This window comes from Buteo buteo, chromosome 26, assembly GCF_964188355.1.
Source record: "Buteo buteo chromosome 26, bButBut1.hap1.1, whole genome shotgun sequence".
Lineage (NCBI taxonomy): Eukaryota > Metazoa > Chordata > Aves > Accipitriformes > Accipitridae > Buteo > Buteo buteo.
Window position 1 is genome coordinate 8,738,247 of NC_134196.1, and position 17,921 is coordinate 8,756,167.

The 17,921-nt window shown below is 36.9% G+C and overlaps 1 long non-coding RNA gene across 1 annotated transcript in view; it reads left to right on the forward strand.

Moving 5' to 3' along the window:
- LOC142044989 (uncharacterized) overlaps positions 1 to 17,921 on the forward strand; it is a 187,283-nt gene that overhangs the window by 165,496 nt on the left and 3,866 nt on the right. Inside the window, exon 2 of the long non-coding RNA XR_012654479.1 lies at positions 14,015 to 14,052. This is a non-coding gene — a long non-coding RNA (uncharacterized LOC142044989). The remainder of the gene's footprint in view (positions 1 to 14,014; positions 14,053 to 17,921) is intronic.

Below are 17,921 nucleotides of genomic sequence, written 5' to 3' on the forward strand. Positions count from 1 at the left end.
ATAATGAAATCATACTCAAGTACAATGAGCTTCTATATCATAATCCTTGATGTAAATTGGACATGAAATAATTTCTAGCTTCTTATAATTTTCAATATGAAAGATGTTTGTGCTCCATCAATTTAGTTTCAGAATTTAGATTGGATATCTGCATAGATAAATATATAATTGTGATGATTTATTTCTTGAAAGTCTCAGGGCAAGTTCTAAGTGCCCTGTTTAAGCATTTGTACAATCTCTCCCCTATTACTTATTCACCAGAAGTATTCCAGCATAGATCTACTAAATATATGTTTTATGAGAGGATAGTTTATACTGTAATCTTAAACTCCAATGTGAAAAGAATTCATGCTGAAACTCTATGCCTTTCATTCTTAAAGGGGTGAGGGGCAGCTATTGCTCTTGTAAAACTTTTATAGTTAATTTAGGCTCTGCGTTATTATAATTTGTCTCCTTTGGCTTTTTCCTACCTTTTTATTGCAGTTCTATCTTTTATTCATTTTTTCCATTACCTAGAATAAGAGAGGAATCCTGACTGCTTGCCCACATGAACAGCTCAATGCTTGCTATTTGCAGAAGTTGGGGGTTGCAGGTCTCAGTCTCAGAAAGCTTGCTCTGCCTGCCAGAAGAAATAGTTCAGCTGTTTCCTGAGCTCACATAAGAGGTGGATTGAGCAAGCATCCAATAGAATAAAGAGGCTTGAAGAAGCTCCTTTCTTTCCTGAACGCAGAGGAAAAGTGTTGAACTATTAGAAGAGATTTGGGATGCCAGCACAGGGACTGTTAACATCGCTAAACTAACACAGAAGTGGGAGAGCAGCTATGTCAATAAAATGATTTTTATGGACCAAGGTTCTCTGAGTCACTGATCCTGGGTAGACTGATAGGGAAATACTGCTATGTTCTTCCTATGTCTCTAGGAGGGTTGGGAGGTATCAGATGGCTACCAAGCATTGTCTATTTCCTGTTCGTTAATCAAAGGGAAGAAAGATAACTTTTCCTCCATGTTTTATAGTCAGCTCAACTTCTTGTTCTCATGATCAGCATGTCTAACAACCAGCTGCTTGATGCCTACTGACAGATATACAGCACAATGTTCTTGCTGCCTCATCAGTATGGAAAACTCATCCCTCCAATTTTACTGTGTCATGATGAACTGCAAACTTCAGCAGGTCTGCCAGAGCTTCACTTCAACGCTAGGGTCATTTCTTTTCTTTTTGCTTCTCCTAGTTGCCTGATATGTACAAGGAATGTCTAACAGTTCATTCACCCAGAAAGATAAGTCTATCCAATGACTGTCAGAAGAGAGAGCGTAACAGATCTAGGTGCTATGCACCTGAAACTACTGCACATGTTGAGATTTTTAACTTGAATATATAGCCTTGTTACAATGCAGCTGATTGAGAGCTCTTTATAGCGTAAAATGTCAGAAATTAAGTTTGGATATGGACTGTTTGTCCTGTCCTGTCTGAATATTTATGTGAGTTTGGCTAGAAGTACCAAATTCTTGTCCCCACATCAAATGGTGAAAACCTGACTTGGAATATGATTGTTAAAGTGAGATTATTACATGTAATTTTAGATGCCTGTATATATTGTAGATACCCAAATTTTGATCATAATATCCAAGCTTTTTCCTCATCAAGGAGACATCTACACTTGAAGGGCACAGTGTCATTGACCAGTTTCAGCTATTTTCAATAGGATGAAATTAATTATACCATACAGATGCCTTGTTATATGGACAAGTCACACACACTGTCTCTTTAATTATAAAATCTCATTCTGGCATTCCATTGCCCTACTGAGCTAACAGGTAGTCAGTCTAACAGGATATTTGAGAAAGAAGTATTTACATTTCCTAGTGGCAGCGTTATAGTGAAGGTAATGACACTTAAGGGAAACTGTAGGGAACTATAATTTCTTCAGTTAGATCCATTGATTTTTATTTGGGTTTTAAAGGACAGATCTTTGGTAATATTGTCCTCTTGGTCACATGTTTCCTTTTAGCTGTATTTGAGATTGGAGTCGGAGCCAATTTCATCCTGCAGGGAAGATAGCTGGATCATTCACCACTTAAGCCAAAATACTAACATTTAGGACCATGTTCAAAGCTAGTGACCCAAGAGATATGGGAATTTAAGCATTACCTTTGGTACATGATAAACATGCCTACAAGTTTGTCAAGCAATATCAGCAAGAGAAACTTCCTCTTTCTTGAAACTTTGCTTCTCCTACATTTTGTCTCATCATCAAAAGTAATAAAAAAAGGAGAAACCAAAGTCTGAGTCCAATATATTAAAACTAATTATATAATTTTGAACGGAAGAGTATATATCTTTATTTTTTGGAACAGTTTTCTACTTCATCTGCTAAAATCCTCCTTTCAAATCCTTCCGTAAGACATAGATCTTTCATGTAGATCAGCTAGAGAAATTTTCCTCATTTTCTCTCTCTCTTTCTTTGCCTCATCTATCACATTTGTGTGAATTTGGTTATGGGCTCCTTGAGGCAAGGACTAAAGGGCGAAAAAGTGTTCTTAAATACTCTAATGTAAATCTGAAAAAACTTTTTGAAAATCTGTGGAGATTCTCCAGATGGTCACAAGTGTAATTGGTTTAATATGTTCGTGTGCCTTTGAAGGGTACATAAAAGCTTGTGTACACCAAAGTTTGTCATAGTAACAAATAGCAGTCTTCACATTGAATTATAGTCTGACACAACAAAAGTCAGTATTGTTCATCTGAACTCTTCTGATAACTGATGTTTTTCTTAGCTCTTCAGGTCCCTGAATTCTGGGTTCACATTGTAAAGAAACCTGGGAGCATACAGACTGTATTTCTTTTGGATAAAACTAAACTGGAAGATTTTATGAGTCCACATTATACTGTCCAATATAATAGGAACCACTAACAGGCAACCTGATAAGGAGGCAGTAAAGCACAAGATCACATCTGCCAAATTAGCCAGAGTACACGCTAGGGAGCTTACACTGTTTTTTTGCTGGCTGTGGGAGAACAGACAACAAATAACCTGGTATAGAGGGGCCTGGTCAAATAGTACTTTATCCAGAGTAAAGCTTTCTTATATAAAGTTAACCGACAAAATTATTTGAACCGCCTTGAACAAATAAAACGAGTTTATACTGAAACAGTACTTTGTGCCTTGTGCCTGTAGTGGTTTTCATCTAGTGCAGAGAGCCCTATAGCCAGATTTGTTGTACCACCAAACCAACATGTGAGCCTTTCATTTACTTGTAAAAGCTCTCAATGAAGTCACTCATTCTTAATAAAGTAAAATGTAGTGTTTTATTAGACTCCCAGAACCAAGAACAAGTAATTTCAGAATCACTACACTACAAGCAGAATGAAGCTTCATACTCCCCAGGATGGGTACCCAGCAAGGTAACGCAGAGTCCTGCATCTGACCAGTCACTTCACCTGCCTTTTTGCACCCGTTTCACTCTTCAGTGATACCAACCATACAGCAGTAGTCTAACCTTGCAGAAAACTGGGAAAAGTGAATACTTTTCTTCCAGTTTAACTCTGCATTAGCTCATTATGCAGCCAACTACTGCAAGGCTGTGGCAACACGGCATAGTTTACAGCAGAGTAGAAAAAGACTTAGCCTACTGGGGAACACTTAGCCTTCAGATTATCTCATTTTTTAATCTAAAATCTGACCTCTCACCATTCAGAAGAGGGACAAATAGCTACCACTGTGTTATGTTAATCCTAAAGTAAATAGACACTTGTATATCAAACATATTTTATTAGCTTAATAAATCTGTCTTTTTCTCTAGGGATGTACCATATCCTTCATAAAGGTGATTGGAATGAAGCTGGTATTAATCTAAAATGAATTGCACTACACGACTAATGCAAACCAATATCCTTCTGATCACATAATCCTGTAGTGTAACAATGCTGGTTTTCTCAATAAATTCACAGTGAACTGCTGATAAGTGGGTTATCTCTTACTCTCCTGGTAATTGGTACAACAACTGATAACCCTGTTAATCTTTTACTTTAAATCCTCTGTTGTTTGGAGGCCTCATTCACTGAAGAATTATTCACTGGTACATATTGCTATTCAGTACGTAAACTAACTGGCAACAGGAAGATCAATGCGCCTCTTTCAGAAGAGATGGCTGTAATGATCTTCCTTCTGTTGTTCGTATCACCCTTTCTCAATATATTCAGACTTCACTCACAGACCTGTGCTGTCTATGAGCCATCAGATTAAACTTATTCTGATAGTTATAGCAGACTAACCATGCCATGCTTTCTGCCTACATTCAAGACAGACTGCAGAGATAACTTTGCTATCCTGTTTTGAATCACAGAGAGCAAAATTTACATCTAGTTGTCAATGTCAGCGAGATACTACTCCAAAATTCAAAAATGACATGACACTGAGTCAAAGGTGTACAGATGAACACATATATAACTGGGATAAAAGTATTTTGTAATCATAGGTGACTATCTTAGACACAAGAAATGTCAGAGAACCAATTAATATAAATTATTGCCACAAGGCATGATCAGGAAGGTCAGAATGAAAAATTACTGATGTTAGAGGAACACAGTATACATTTAGAACTGGCTAGTCTTTCTATGACAAAAATCTCCAGATGTCAAAGTTGTTTCCATTTCAAGGATCTGACAAAACCAAAACAAAAAAAAAAAAAACCAAAAATAATAAAAAAAGAAAACCCAAACCCACCTGAAACCATCATGGATGTTTTTAATTTTAAAAAGTCCCATATAAATGAAAAACAGAGAGCACATAATGGTCTGACAATTTGAAAGAAAACAAAAGTAAATAAAATTGTCATAAAAATATTATGAATAGTACAAGTTTTCAAAAACTCAATAAGCTTCAAAGACATTTTATTTTCTAAACTACATAATTTTTCAATTAATAAAAGTATTTGAAAAATATCAACTAGTTCAATACTTTAAACAGATATGGAAAAGTTACCTCCATTCTGAAAATGAAGAGACTGAGTTAAAAAAATGACTGTTGACCTAACACGGAACAGCTCTGAACTTTAAATCCAAATCACAGGACTGTTTTTATATTAGCATATTACCCCCATATTTGCCCCACGCTTTCTCTGAGGTTTCTCTCTGGCGACATTCTGACCCTCCAGTGCCCTAACCTCAGTAGGCAGGTGGGAAGGAGGTTTTCATCGAGGCTAACCCTCTCTGTGCTATCTAGGCCACCCTGTGAAGTGGGAGTTGTGATTGCAGTTCCTGGAGACTGCAGAAGGCCAGGTCCCAGGTTTCTCCCTTCCTGAAGGAGAGCGAGCTCTCACCTGTAATTTGATGGGAAAATAAGCAGCATGAGCTCACTGTTTTGAGTTGGGCTCTGTGTGATCCGTGAGCGTTAGTTTTAAAAGAGGTTTAGAGAAGTCTTTGAGTATGTAACAATGAGGAACCTTGTCTCTGAATTCCAGAAAACCTTGGGAAAAAAAAAAAAATTGTCACCTGAATACTCAGCACAAAAAAAAAAAAAATGAAGCAGGAATGCTTCTAGGTATGCTCATTGAACAACTTCTAACATTTAATGTAAACCTAGGTATTTATGATACCTAAGGTGCCTAAGTGGGCTAGAGACAATTTCTGGGTTTCTCTTCTAGGAATATGTACTGACATTGTGCTTTATGTGTTTAAGTGTTTTCTTGAATCTCACCTTAAGTAGCTTACCTGGTATCGTAGGAAAAACCACTAGGAGAGCCAAGAACAAAATCCAGCTCCCTTTCCCAGTTTCTGCATCAGAAGAGCATTCTTTCTTTCTAAGGACTACACATGTTATCTAAGTAAAAAAAAAACAAAACAGTTGAAGGAAATTCAGAGATATAAGAAATGGCTGGCAAAATACTCCAAGGGAAGCTTTATAAAGAATAAACTAATCAGTTTTCTTAAGTGCACGATCAAAAGAAATGAAAAAAAGTGATAAATGCAGCCTAAAACTCATAACTCGTGATATTCTCACTAGACCTTTCACCGCACTTGCACTTTTTTGTTTGTTTTTGTTTGCTGAACTCAGGGAGAATATTGGCCAGCAGCCTGAATCAAGAAATTACTTGGATGCTTCCCAGGAATACACAAAGATTTGCAAATGCCTTTCACTGCAAGTGAGGAGGCCAACAGAAGTACGTATAGGAAGAAAAGGTGGTTTAATGGCTGAATCACATTGTGCTGTGTTGGTAAATTACTCCATAGCATATCTTAGGTTCTTTTTTACTTTTTTTTTTTCGTAAAGAGAATAAAGACAAATATAAAGAAGTCAGAAAAGAAGTCAGAATGAGTGTCAAGCAGATGGGTAGATTTACAGATAAAGCTCAGTAATGCTTTATGTCAGTAAAATCTTTTCTATTATTTGCTTTCATCCAATAACTCACAGAATGTCAGCAAGCGTGCAGATGATATTATTTCCTTCTTAATGTTTAAGGAATAATAATTCTGACATCTTCCATAAAATACAAGCAATATCATTACCTACTCTTCCTGCATGAAGTTGATTATTTGACATTATTTGCTTGACATGATGTGAAGGAACTGCAAGTCAACTCTAACTCTGAAGTTTTGGAATTTTCATACTATTTGAAGATCTGTGATCTATCTCAGAAAGTCTTTACTGTGAATACACCTAAAACATCACACTTTTAAGAATTTTTGCAGGATTCACCTGTGTCTGTTGGATGTCTTTGTAGGTAAGCCATGTTCTTTCCTCCAGTCTTGGTCTCTTCAACCCCTTTCTAATGGCTTCCTGGAATACAGTACTTCTTGCATACCTAGAAAAAGTTTCTTTCTTTTCATTACCTTGAATCTTGGCTGCATGTTTGAGCCATGCTCTTCTGAGGGGCCTCTCAGGTGCTGCTGCCGTCTTCCTGCCCCCCATGACCCCATTCTTACCCCCTTTTTCCCTGGACTCTTCTCCCAGGTCCAGGTACTCAGCCCACTTTGGGAAAGTGCAGTCACTGCCCTCCAAAAAAAACAGGTTGGCTCTGCACAACACATTTCTGTCTACTACCCCCAGACTTTCAACAGTACAAAACATAGTTAGAGGAGCTAATTAGGGAACAAATAAAATTATATCACCCAAAAAGATGCCATCTATCACATCTGGTTTTGACTTAGTGTTACAGACTTGTCTGATTAGTTTAACCTGTCATGATTAAACTTTGTCATGACTTTTTCATGATTAATTTTCTCACCTGTTGTATTTTGAGCAATGCTGTTCTCTAAAACAAATTTTGTGTCCAGGAAACACTATCATCACAAGAGATTGTTCCTTGGTTTTCAAGTATTCACCTAGTTCAGCTTTATACCTAAAGGAAAGCAAGACTTAAGAGCATCTGGTACAGATATTAGGATTGGTACCCGATTGTAATTGTTTTAGCAGCATAATTAGGTCTTTGTAGTTATTAAACAATTACAGTTGTCATCAATTTTAAATACTTTGCCTTAAACCTTAGTGGTTTATTGCTAATTGTGTGATTTGATATAAACTTAATTGGTTATGAAGGCTGAATTAAATAATCACTGCATCTTATAAAACTATATCTCAGATAGAGTAGATTTCTTTAACAGATTTTTGTTCCTCTGGGAACAAGACAGAAATAACCACTGCAAGGATAAATATATCCCACAGAATTTAATCTTAACTCTGTTTTATCTAAGTAATCAGAGCATGAAATGCAATGGTTAATAATAAATTAATGACACTAGGGAAAAGATCCAGACAGTAGTTGCGTTTTGGAATATTCTGTGTAGGGCTTAGTTATGGTTCTCATAATTGACTCTCCACAGGGGACAACCAAAAAGAGAAAAATAGTAGTGAGTGGGATGGCCAAGAAAGACACAAAATTTCATTTCTTTGTCTTAAACATAATGTAGAAAGGTCACAACAAACTTCACCTGTGTGGTGGGCTGATCTTGCACTGCAGCCAGACACCCACCCAGCTGCTCTCCAAGTCCCCCTCCTCAACAGAGCAGAGGAAGAAAATAGAATGAAAATGCTCATAAGTCAAGATAAAGACAGGGAGATAGATCACTTATCTATTACTGTTACAGGCAAACCAGGCTCAAATTGCAGAAGATTATTAATTTATCGACAGTTAAAATAGATTTGGATGGGGAGAAACAAAGACAAAAATTAAAACCTTTCTACCACCCCCACCCCTTTTTCCCCAGACTCAGCTTGACTCCTTCACTCACAGATACTCTACCTCCCCCCATAACCTGAGCATCACAGGGGGATGAGGAACGGGGATCGTGGTCAGCACGTAACAGCTCCTCTCTGCCTCCTCTTCCTCCTCACGTTTTCCCCTGCTTCCCGCGTGGGCTCCTCTCCACAGGCTGCAGCTTCCCTCAGGTCACATCCACCTGCTCCACCATCAGGTCCTCCACGAGCTGCAGGTGGATATCTGCTCCAACGTGGTCCTTTATGGGCTGCAGGGGCACAGCCTGCCTCACCATGGTCTTCCCCACGGGCTGCAGGGGAATCTCTGCTCCGGCACCCGGAGCACCTCCTCCCCCCCTCTGACCTTGGTGTTTGCAGGGCTGTTTCTCACACTTTTTTCTTGCTCCTCTCTGCTTTCTGGTGTAGTTGCTCTTTCCTAAATCTGTTTTCCCAGAGGCATCACCACCCTGGCTGATGGGCTCAGCTGTGCCCGTGGTGGGTGCTCTGGAGGTGGCTGGATCCAGCTGTACCCAGCACGGGGCAGCTCCCCACGGCCAGCACCTGGGCACCTACACCCAATTCAACCTGCCAGCCCTTCCAAAACTTGGAAATTGCAGAAACAGGTGGAAACTTATCAGGAAAAATGTTACTTCAGAAGGAAGATCAACATCACCTGAATCCCAAGCCTCATCTCGTACAAAGCCCACTACCAATAAGTCTCTCAGTGGAGATAAGATTAGAGATGTGCATGTAGAGAGTAGCTGATGATTTGTTTCATCACGAAGGAAAAACAATTTTAAAAAAGACCTTTTTTTGATCATATCAAGGTTGGTTATAGGCTGAAGGGTTGTTTCTTTGCAGTAGGACAAAATTTATCCTCCTTTCCCAAGTGTACTTTTCAGGTCTAATGAGATGTTTCCCTAAATTCAGAATAAATCATCTTGCTGCCAGGTAAATGTGTGAAAACAGAGAAAGTGTTTGTCTCCAAAACAATTAGAGATAAAACTTTGTAATTTAGAAAATGTTATAAGAAAACTATTTGGTTTCTTTTAAGTAAGTTCCGGCCAGCTTCATGAATTTGGCATAAATTCACATAATTTCAGATGGTGCAGATGTTCTGCAAGTACAATGTTTTACAGCTCTACAAATGCTTTAACTGTAGCCACCTTGGTCTGAGAAACTCCCTCATGTTTAAACTGATGCCAAACGTGTGAGTGTCTTTCTACTGGTAAGTGTGAGGAAGGGCGGGCCTGGAAGTGGTTGTTACACTCATTGAGCAGTGCTGGGAAGAGCAGGAAACAGTGTAAAGGAAGATATATGGCAGACTTGGGATATTTTTCTCTTCTAAGGCTTTTATTCAGAAATGGCTTATTGAAAGTAATGTTGTTGTGCCAAGTTTAGACTGCTTAAAGGTGCCACTCCATTGAATTTTTCCCATAATGTGCAAAACCTGCATTGACATTGAATTTCTGTTCACCCTATCCATATTATATCTGTCATGTATAACTACATGGATCACATCTAACCCCTCAACTAGATGTATCTTTATGGTAAATAGGTTACTAAGCTTCCTACGTTCTTTTACTTCTACATAAAAGCTTCACAGAGAAATCAGAGAACCTTGATATAGCAATTTTTTATGGACCAATATCCTTAAAATATGACCACAAACAATTTATGAAAGGACATAGAGGTTAAAGACTATGAATGCTAATTCAGGAAAAATGATGTCAAGATTGAACAAAATTTTTTATCACATAAATCCTTACAATTCACAGACCTGAAATTGCAACAGTTACACATTCTGCTGGCTTTGATAATATATTACTTAAAAGAAGCAGGAGTCAGATGAAGCTGTTTCCATGAATTATACTAGTACAAGTTCAGTGGCTTGTATAAATTTAATTTAAATAAAATGTATGGTAGAGAGTTATCACAATGGTTCTTTAATTTGGTTCATTTTAAATGATATTTTTATGGTTTTGACAGAAAGGTCAGAAAAGTACCATTGCTGAGCTGGACTTTATTTAGATATTTTGAAGGAGTAGCCTGTATTCTGAAGGGTTTTAGTCAGCCCATTCCATTTCAGTATCAGATAAGTTCAGGAACTCTGAGAGACAGATAGAAATAAGATAGGAATTCCATTCCAGGGAAAGAGAAGAACAAGACAGAGGTCTTAAAGCATGGCTGTATTTTTATTTTGCATCTGATGAAGAAAGAAAGAGCCCTTCTGAGAATAAAGGATTACTGCATTAGTAATTTTGCAGTCCACACTATGGTGGGATAATGAACTAGAAAGACTGGCATTACCTTTTACAAATATTTGAGGTGAAAACCATTTCAGACAATGTAGCCATCGATTTAGTAGGCACCACACATTCAATAAAGTGCTTAAGCTTTTAACTTTAGACATATGTCTAAATGCCACAGTGAGTTCTTTGCAGAACAGTGATGCACTTAAGTATAAGCTTAAATGCTTTGCTCATCTGGGACTTTAATGAATACCTCTCTGATAATCTTGACCTAATATAGAATAATCACTTTCTCTAGGGATTACTAGCAGTTCAGTTAAATTCTGTTTTTTCTCAACTGCAGATGTGAAATAAAATCCTTTAGAGACTGAGTGTAAACCACAAATTATGCCTCAGAGACATGAACTGAAGTTTGAGATAAGAAAAGCTTGGATTTTTATGCACACAGGCACCCAAACTCAGGGGAAGAAATATAATGCCACTTACATTTTCAAAGTTCACGTGACTTCTGTGAAATTTCCTTTTGTGTTTACTACCTCCTATTCTTTGAGTAATTAGCTTCTTGGCATAAGGCACATCAATGACAAACAAAATAAACTATTCCTTTGAAGATTGTACTATAAAAGAAGCCAGGAAACAGGATTCACAGTTTAAAATCTTTATGGCATGAAAGACTCTTCTAGTGTGTTACTTAGTTGTTTTGCTTAGCCAGACACAGAAAGTTCCAACAAACAGGTTAACTGCCCCTTTCCCTAACACATCCAGTCTTTCCTTCTGTAGCAGGTATAACTCTCCATTGATTCTTACAAAGGGAGAAACAGAAGCTGAAGTAAATGAAGCATGTTATTGCATATGTTCCCAAAAATCTGAAAATCAGAACCAGCTCACGTGGCTCTAAAAATTGATTAAAACAAGTTAGAAGAAAGACCTTAAAGGAATAGGAACTCTGCATCCAATAGGACCTGCCAATTAAGGTAGCATTTAATCTTGGGAAGGAAAAACAATCTATTTCCATATGCTTTGTCAGCCATACAATAATCCTGCAATAACAACGAAAAATGTAGTGCAGAGTTTTTAACTTTGAAATTTTTATATTTATTTGCACAAAAAATGTACTTTTTGCTTTGCTTTAACAGATAGCATCTTGCAGGCATAGCTTGATAGAGGCAGTATCCACAGACATAAGAATAATCTTGCACCTAATCTCAGACCGTTTTCAAACAGTACTTGAAATTGCTGTGTACAGACACACATGTGCAAATTAGCTGTATTTCTTATAGCATAGTCTGTATGTCCACCAGTTCTGAAATTCAGACATAGACTTTGAAATAGGATCATTTGAAAGAAAAGTACAAAATTATTTTATGACCTGGAATGTCTTTAAACCATTTATTTTTATCTGCAATTATTTCTTAAGGAAAAAAAAGAAAAAGAAAAGAAAAAGCAAGAAAAATGATGATGGACAGACATGTAGCAGTTTTTCCTAAGTCTTTTGGTTGTGTTACTCTTTGGTTATCATTGCAGCTTTTCAGAAATCAGTTTTGCAGGAAACGCATTGGAAACAGCAAGGGGGAATAAAATCTTAAGGGGAAGAAGCTTATAGACTTTGAAATGAGCAAGGAGTTAAAATGCTATCAAAGACTATCTAAATAGCAAACCTTGGAAATATCTGCTAAACTGAATAAAATGGTTCTTTTGCCACTGCTCATCACTAAAAGTTTTATAAAATGACTGCAAAGCGGTTTGAAAGTGCTACCTCACCATATTTCAGCATTTTGCAATCTCACTGCGGTCAACTTTGAAGTAGCAATCTACAATACCTGGGAAGAGAAAAACAGGCCCACAAAGTTTGCAGTCAGCAGACTAAGCAGCAGTGCAGCTATTTACCTTACAATGATATCATGTTAGTTATAGTAAACAAGGACACACAAAGATCCAAAATCATTCCAGTGTACATATATATGTGTGTATATATATATATGTGCAATCTTCCCATTCCTGTATAACCTCAGATGACAGGGTTTGGGGGTTTTGGGGTGCTTTTCAGTAACTACCATAAGTGTTCTGATGTCATTTCAATTTGACCTTGCCAGACTGGTATATCCAAACACAAGCAGAATGCTTTTGACTTCTTTTGGTGTGTTTACTCAATTTGCAGTGTTAATACAAGGAGTGGGGTGGGGAAGGGAAGAAGAGAGGGAAGACAGTATTGATAACAATCTTCCACCTAATTGCTCAATGTATCTTGTAAATGTGTGATTTACAGCTCACAGATATAACTGATCTTTTAATTTGTCACACTAATATTGATATAGACTACTTTTTTCATTGTTAAATACATTATAAAGTGCAGGTGTTTGTAATCTTGGGGCACGAACTTTTCAGTTTAATTGTCCAAAATTAAAATTTTGAAAGAAAAAATCAGCAGTATGCCTACAGAGAATCTCAGTTTATTATGAAAGTTCCTAACAACTTTCTGTATAGTCATACAAAATTTTTGCCCTTGCAATGAGTCTTAGCACCACATGGCAACACACATGACATTGGAGTTTACAGTGACATTTCCTCTCTTCTGATGAGTTTGTGAGTTCATGGGTTTGGGGTAAACCTGGCAGAGAGCTGGCTCAGAAAAATGGAGGAAATCTGTGTTACAGTGCTTCCTTGATCCACCTACTGTGAACTCTGGAAGCAACTCAATGTAGACTCCTGTCAGATTCACCACAGCCAACAGAGAGGAAAGTAAAACCAACAGGAATGTGTGCTTCAGGCTGGAATTAGGTTATTACAGTGTATATAGCCAACACTGTTTCCAAAGTCCTTTTTTTAATTCTCTGACAGAAATTCTGGTTTACAAGGAGTTTCAATGTATTTGGTTTAATTTATAAAAAAGCAAAATTTTAAAGCATACATATTTGTTCTTAAAACAGGAAGTCTAATTTTCCAACAAGCTACACCAGTTCGGAAATACCGCCTAAAGAGTTAATATCATTGTTAATTAATCACTCTTTGGCAGTTCAAGGGAATTAGAAAGCTCTTTCTCTACTCCCTGTCCATACTAAAGGGACAAACATGGCAGAAAAATATTCCTCCTGTTGACATCCAGTAGTCCTTTAGTAATTAACTATAGTCATGTCCCTTTTAATGAGGCAAGACTTAAGCCTGCATGGACTGAACAGGCTGACCTGATTCAACAAAGCACTTTAACACACACTTAACATTACACATGTGTAGTGCCTTTGCAGTAGGCATGGGGTTGAAGTTGATACAACTCATTCTTAAATCTGCTGCCAATTCAATATTGTTCTACAATGTATATTTTCTAAAAAAAAAAAGCTCCATCCATTTTCTTTGGCTTATTCTCCAGTCCATTTCTATGTATTAAGTAATATTTGTGATATTAAGCCTGAGTCTACTGCATCTTACATTGAATCCCTTATTCCTTTTGTTAACCCTTAACTTTATATACTTCAAATTAGTTTTAACATCAACAAACTCTTTATCTGTTATGTAGTAACCTGGACGTATTTAAGTTATTTGGTTATTAATTCAGGCATGATTTTTTTTTTCCAGGTTCCAAAACATCTTTATGCTTATGAATCCAATTACAGGTAAAAATCAAACATATTAGTTCCCTAATTCCAGGGACTGGCAACTGACTTGTATGATTTAGCATATGATTTTTATGGATGAGGGTGATACACAGAAATCTCCACAGATTTGCACATGTTGCAGAACGAAGTTAAATTGCATAGTCTCGAACAGCAAGAAGGTGGCTGATAAATTGATCACAAATTGTTTGCAGGAATTCCAGATTAGCTTAATTTTATAAGAATGTTTTTACTGATAAAAATTTGTTTTAATAGTAACAGGAACATTTTCTTCAATTTTGCCAAATAGATGGGGATATGTACAAAGAAAAAAAACCCATACTTCTAGCTTTTCAGCAAAAAGTGAAAATACAAAAACATTGTGAGAATTTAAGGCAAAAAATACATTTTCTTTTTTCTTTCTCTCTTTTCTAAACATCATACTTTCCCAGTTTTAATTTACTCTAAGGGACTATATCTATTATTAGTGAAAAAAAAATTTCTTGCTCAAATCAAGTGATTAAAATCAGCAGTTTGAACCTTCTCTTGTAAGTATATTCATGTTTGTGTGGAAAAATAAATATGAAAGATCTCTTCCATCCTGTGGAATTTGTGCCCATATGATCCATCTGGAGTTTCAGGCAAAAACTGGTCTGCAGCAGCAGCATGTCTTTCTGGCAAGCTGCTTTTCTGGCTTTTAAACTATTTTCTAAGCAAACCTCCAAAAATTTGATACAGAGTGACAAGCTTAAGGGACTTTTGGACTAGCGATTAACCAAAGCAGGCCACCTTTTGCTAATTAATATCCCTTCTGCTAGTAATTTTTTCTTTCTAGCGTTAAAATGTTGTTACAGTTCTCAGTTGTATGTCAATGCTGCATTAAGCTGATATTACAGTAATCAACTCTGAAAGGCCCCAGATGTATTGTGGAGGAGAAAAAGGAAGCCTTTTATCAAAAGCCAGTTCCTGCTTCCTGAACTACGATACAGCTTCTAAAGTTTCCCTCCAGATAATAGACCGCAGTCAGAGCTCAGAATATGGGAGAAGGGAAACACACACGTACATGCACATATACTCAAACAGAGTACAATTCTCCTCACATAGAAGCAGATGTAGCAAGTGAGGTGCACCAGCTAAATGAAAGCAAATAAAGATAATTTCCCCGAATCTAGTCAAAAGTCTACAGAACAGCAATGCAATTGAACTGCTTCTGGAAACAGGAATAAGTTCTGTTTGAGTGAAGGTGCCATAAAAAGAGGCAATCTTTAATGTCATAGTAGTATTTGATACAATGGCACTCTTCATGTTAACTTTGAAGGTCAAGATATGAAAAAAAAAGAAAAAAAAGACATATTAGGCTTAGGAACTGTTTTGTGCTCTTTGACAAATATTCCAATGGGGTTTGAATGAGTTTAACTATAGTACTGCCTAATTCCATCACATAAAATTACATACACACCAAATACTAAAGAAAATGTGTGATTTTGTGTTATTTTTAGCTTTGTGAATTTTTCCTCCACTTTTATTCATTTCACCTTTGAGACTTAAGGTAAACTCCAAGCAGAGACCAGAAAAGCAAATCATTTCCTTTTAATTACTCCTCCAGGAAATCAGTTAATGGAGGTTCACCCTGGGTCATGTAAAACTGCTATCACAAATCTTTAAGCCACAAATGAACTAGGAGAAGAAATCTGTCTGCCACACATGGTGTGACTTTGGGTCATTTTTCCCAGGTGCTTCTTTCACTAATTGATAAAGAGTAACAAATGCTCTATGTGTGGCAAAAAAAAAGAGACCAATACATTCACATTCTCCTTCCTATATAACTCATATCCTGTGCTTTTCCCATAATTATGTCATTTGATACAAACCCAATATTGTGTATATTAAAAGGATTAAAAACTGGCTGATATGTTTCAGAAATTAATTGTTAATAGGGAATCATCTTGAAACAGGTGTACTCCCTGTGGGTCCTAAAGGGAACCCTTTATATACTCTGTTCCTTTACTGGAGGAAAACCTGATATGTTCTTGCTGCTAAAGTTAATAGATGACAAATGGATTTCAAAAGAAGCAAGTAAAGGAGAAGAAAGAGGGGAAAAAGAACCCAAACCAAGGAACCCAACAGAGTAATTCAGACAGCTTGATAACATGGGCACAAATATACAACTCCTATCTTAATATGATGAGCTGTAAAGCAAGAAATCTACCCAGGGAGGCAAGGGTTCTGGCAGGGATTAGAAAGGTCATGTTAGGTAACGAGCCAAACATGAGCTCTCACTACAGATCTATAGCCAAAAGGGCTAAGGAAATCCTTGGATGTTTAAAGAGAGGACTATCAATTAGAAAGGATACATTACCTTTGTATTTGGCAATCATGCAACTGCAATTGCAAAGCTTTTTCCACTTTTTGGAGGTCTAGAAAGATGTTGATTGGTTGCAGAGAGTTCAAAGCAGTAGCGTGAGATTGATTAAAAGACTGGAAAATGTGCATTACAGTGAAAGACCTGAGGAGCTAAATCTGTTTATCCTAACAACAGTAAGAAGAGATCTAATCATAGTGTGTAAGTATTTAAATGGGAAAAGAATGTTGTTAATAGAGACTTCTCAGTCCACTTGTAAGTATAATAAGATAAAATGGCTTCAAGTGAAACCCAGACCATTTCAATCTCCAGCTAGAGCGAATCCAGGAGAAAATTAAGAAAACAAGAAGTATGTCTCTAAGCATTGCATTGCCTTTGTGTAGAAAAGGGAAATGTGTCACTAGTAGTTTTCATCTCTTTTGACACTGTACAGCAACAGAATTTATGAGAAGAGAGCTATTCAATGAAGACTTCAGACACATTTTGTTGTGAAGAGTGACAAATCCAATGTCTTAATAGAATTCTAGAATGAAAGAGGTATCATGGTCGGTTTACAAAAATAAAAAATAACAAACAAGAAATTGGCATGCAATACACAGGGAGCCAAAATGAAATAAACAAATAAAACCAAAGCAAAGAAGAAGAAATTGTTCAATTTCTAAATTTCTGTTCAATTTCTGTTTCATACCTCAGGCATGAATATGAGAATACAGTGTGATTTGTAGTAGTCCAAGTGTGACTGACAATCTGTTCATCTTCCTGTCTTACATAGTAAATTTGTAGTGCAAAGATTTCACTGGTAGGAATCATTGAATGTTCAAGCTGAATTCCATGAACAAATATAATATTTCTGGTTTTCTCCAATATACGGGCCAACCTTCATGGTTTTTTGCAAGTCTGTGGTCATTGTGCAATTCACTAAATGTTTCATGTTGAATCCAAATCCAAATATTTCCTGTCCAAAGGCCATACCCTTCAATGATATGAATCACTGTGCTTATTCAATGAACCTGCTGTGCTGCTGGGTGTAATACTTGAGACTTCTCTAGATTTCAGTAGAATATATTTTCATAATTCCCATTGGATTCCCATGAAATCTTGACTCTTCCCCTTTGCTACTGCACTTGGCAAAGACCCACTATGTACTTACGGTGTAAGAAATGGAGTACCTTTCAAAAACACAATAAATTCTAAGTCCAAGTGATATGATAAAGCATCTGCTCATTTAGTTCAACATATATATGGTCAGAGTCCCATCTTACTGTTTTTCTGACCTAACATTGGTCTATTGTTGGTCAGACATACTTTGAAAGATATGTGAAACTGTTTTAAGAACCACAGGATAGGGCAGCACTGTATAAACACTTCTCAGTCTTCTAAATCCTTATTCAATTAGCTAAATGTGAAAAATAGTGTGATGATAATAACTGTCTCGACTGAAAAGACAAACACACATGCATCAGCGTATTTCATTGGTAGATAAATCCTCCGAACATTGCTGCAAAAGCCACTAACAAGGTCAATTCAC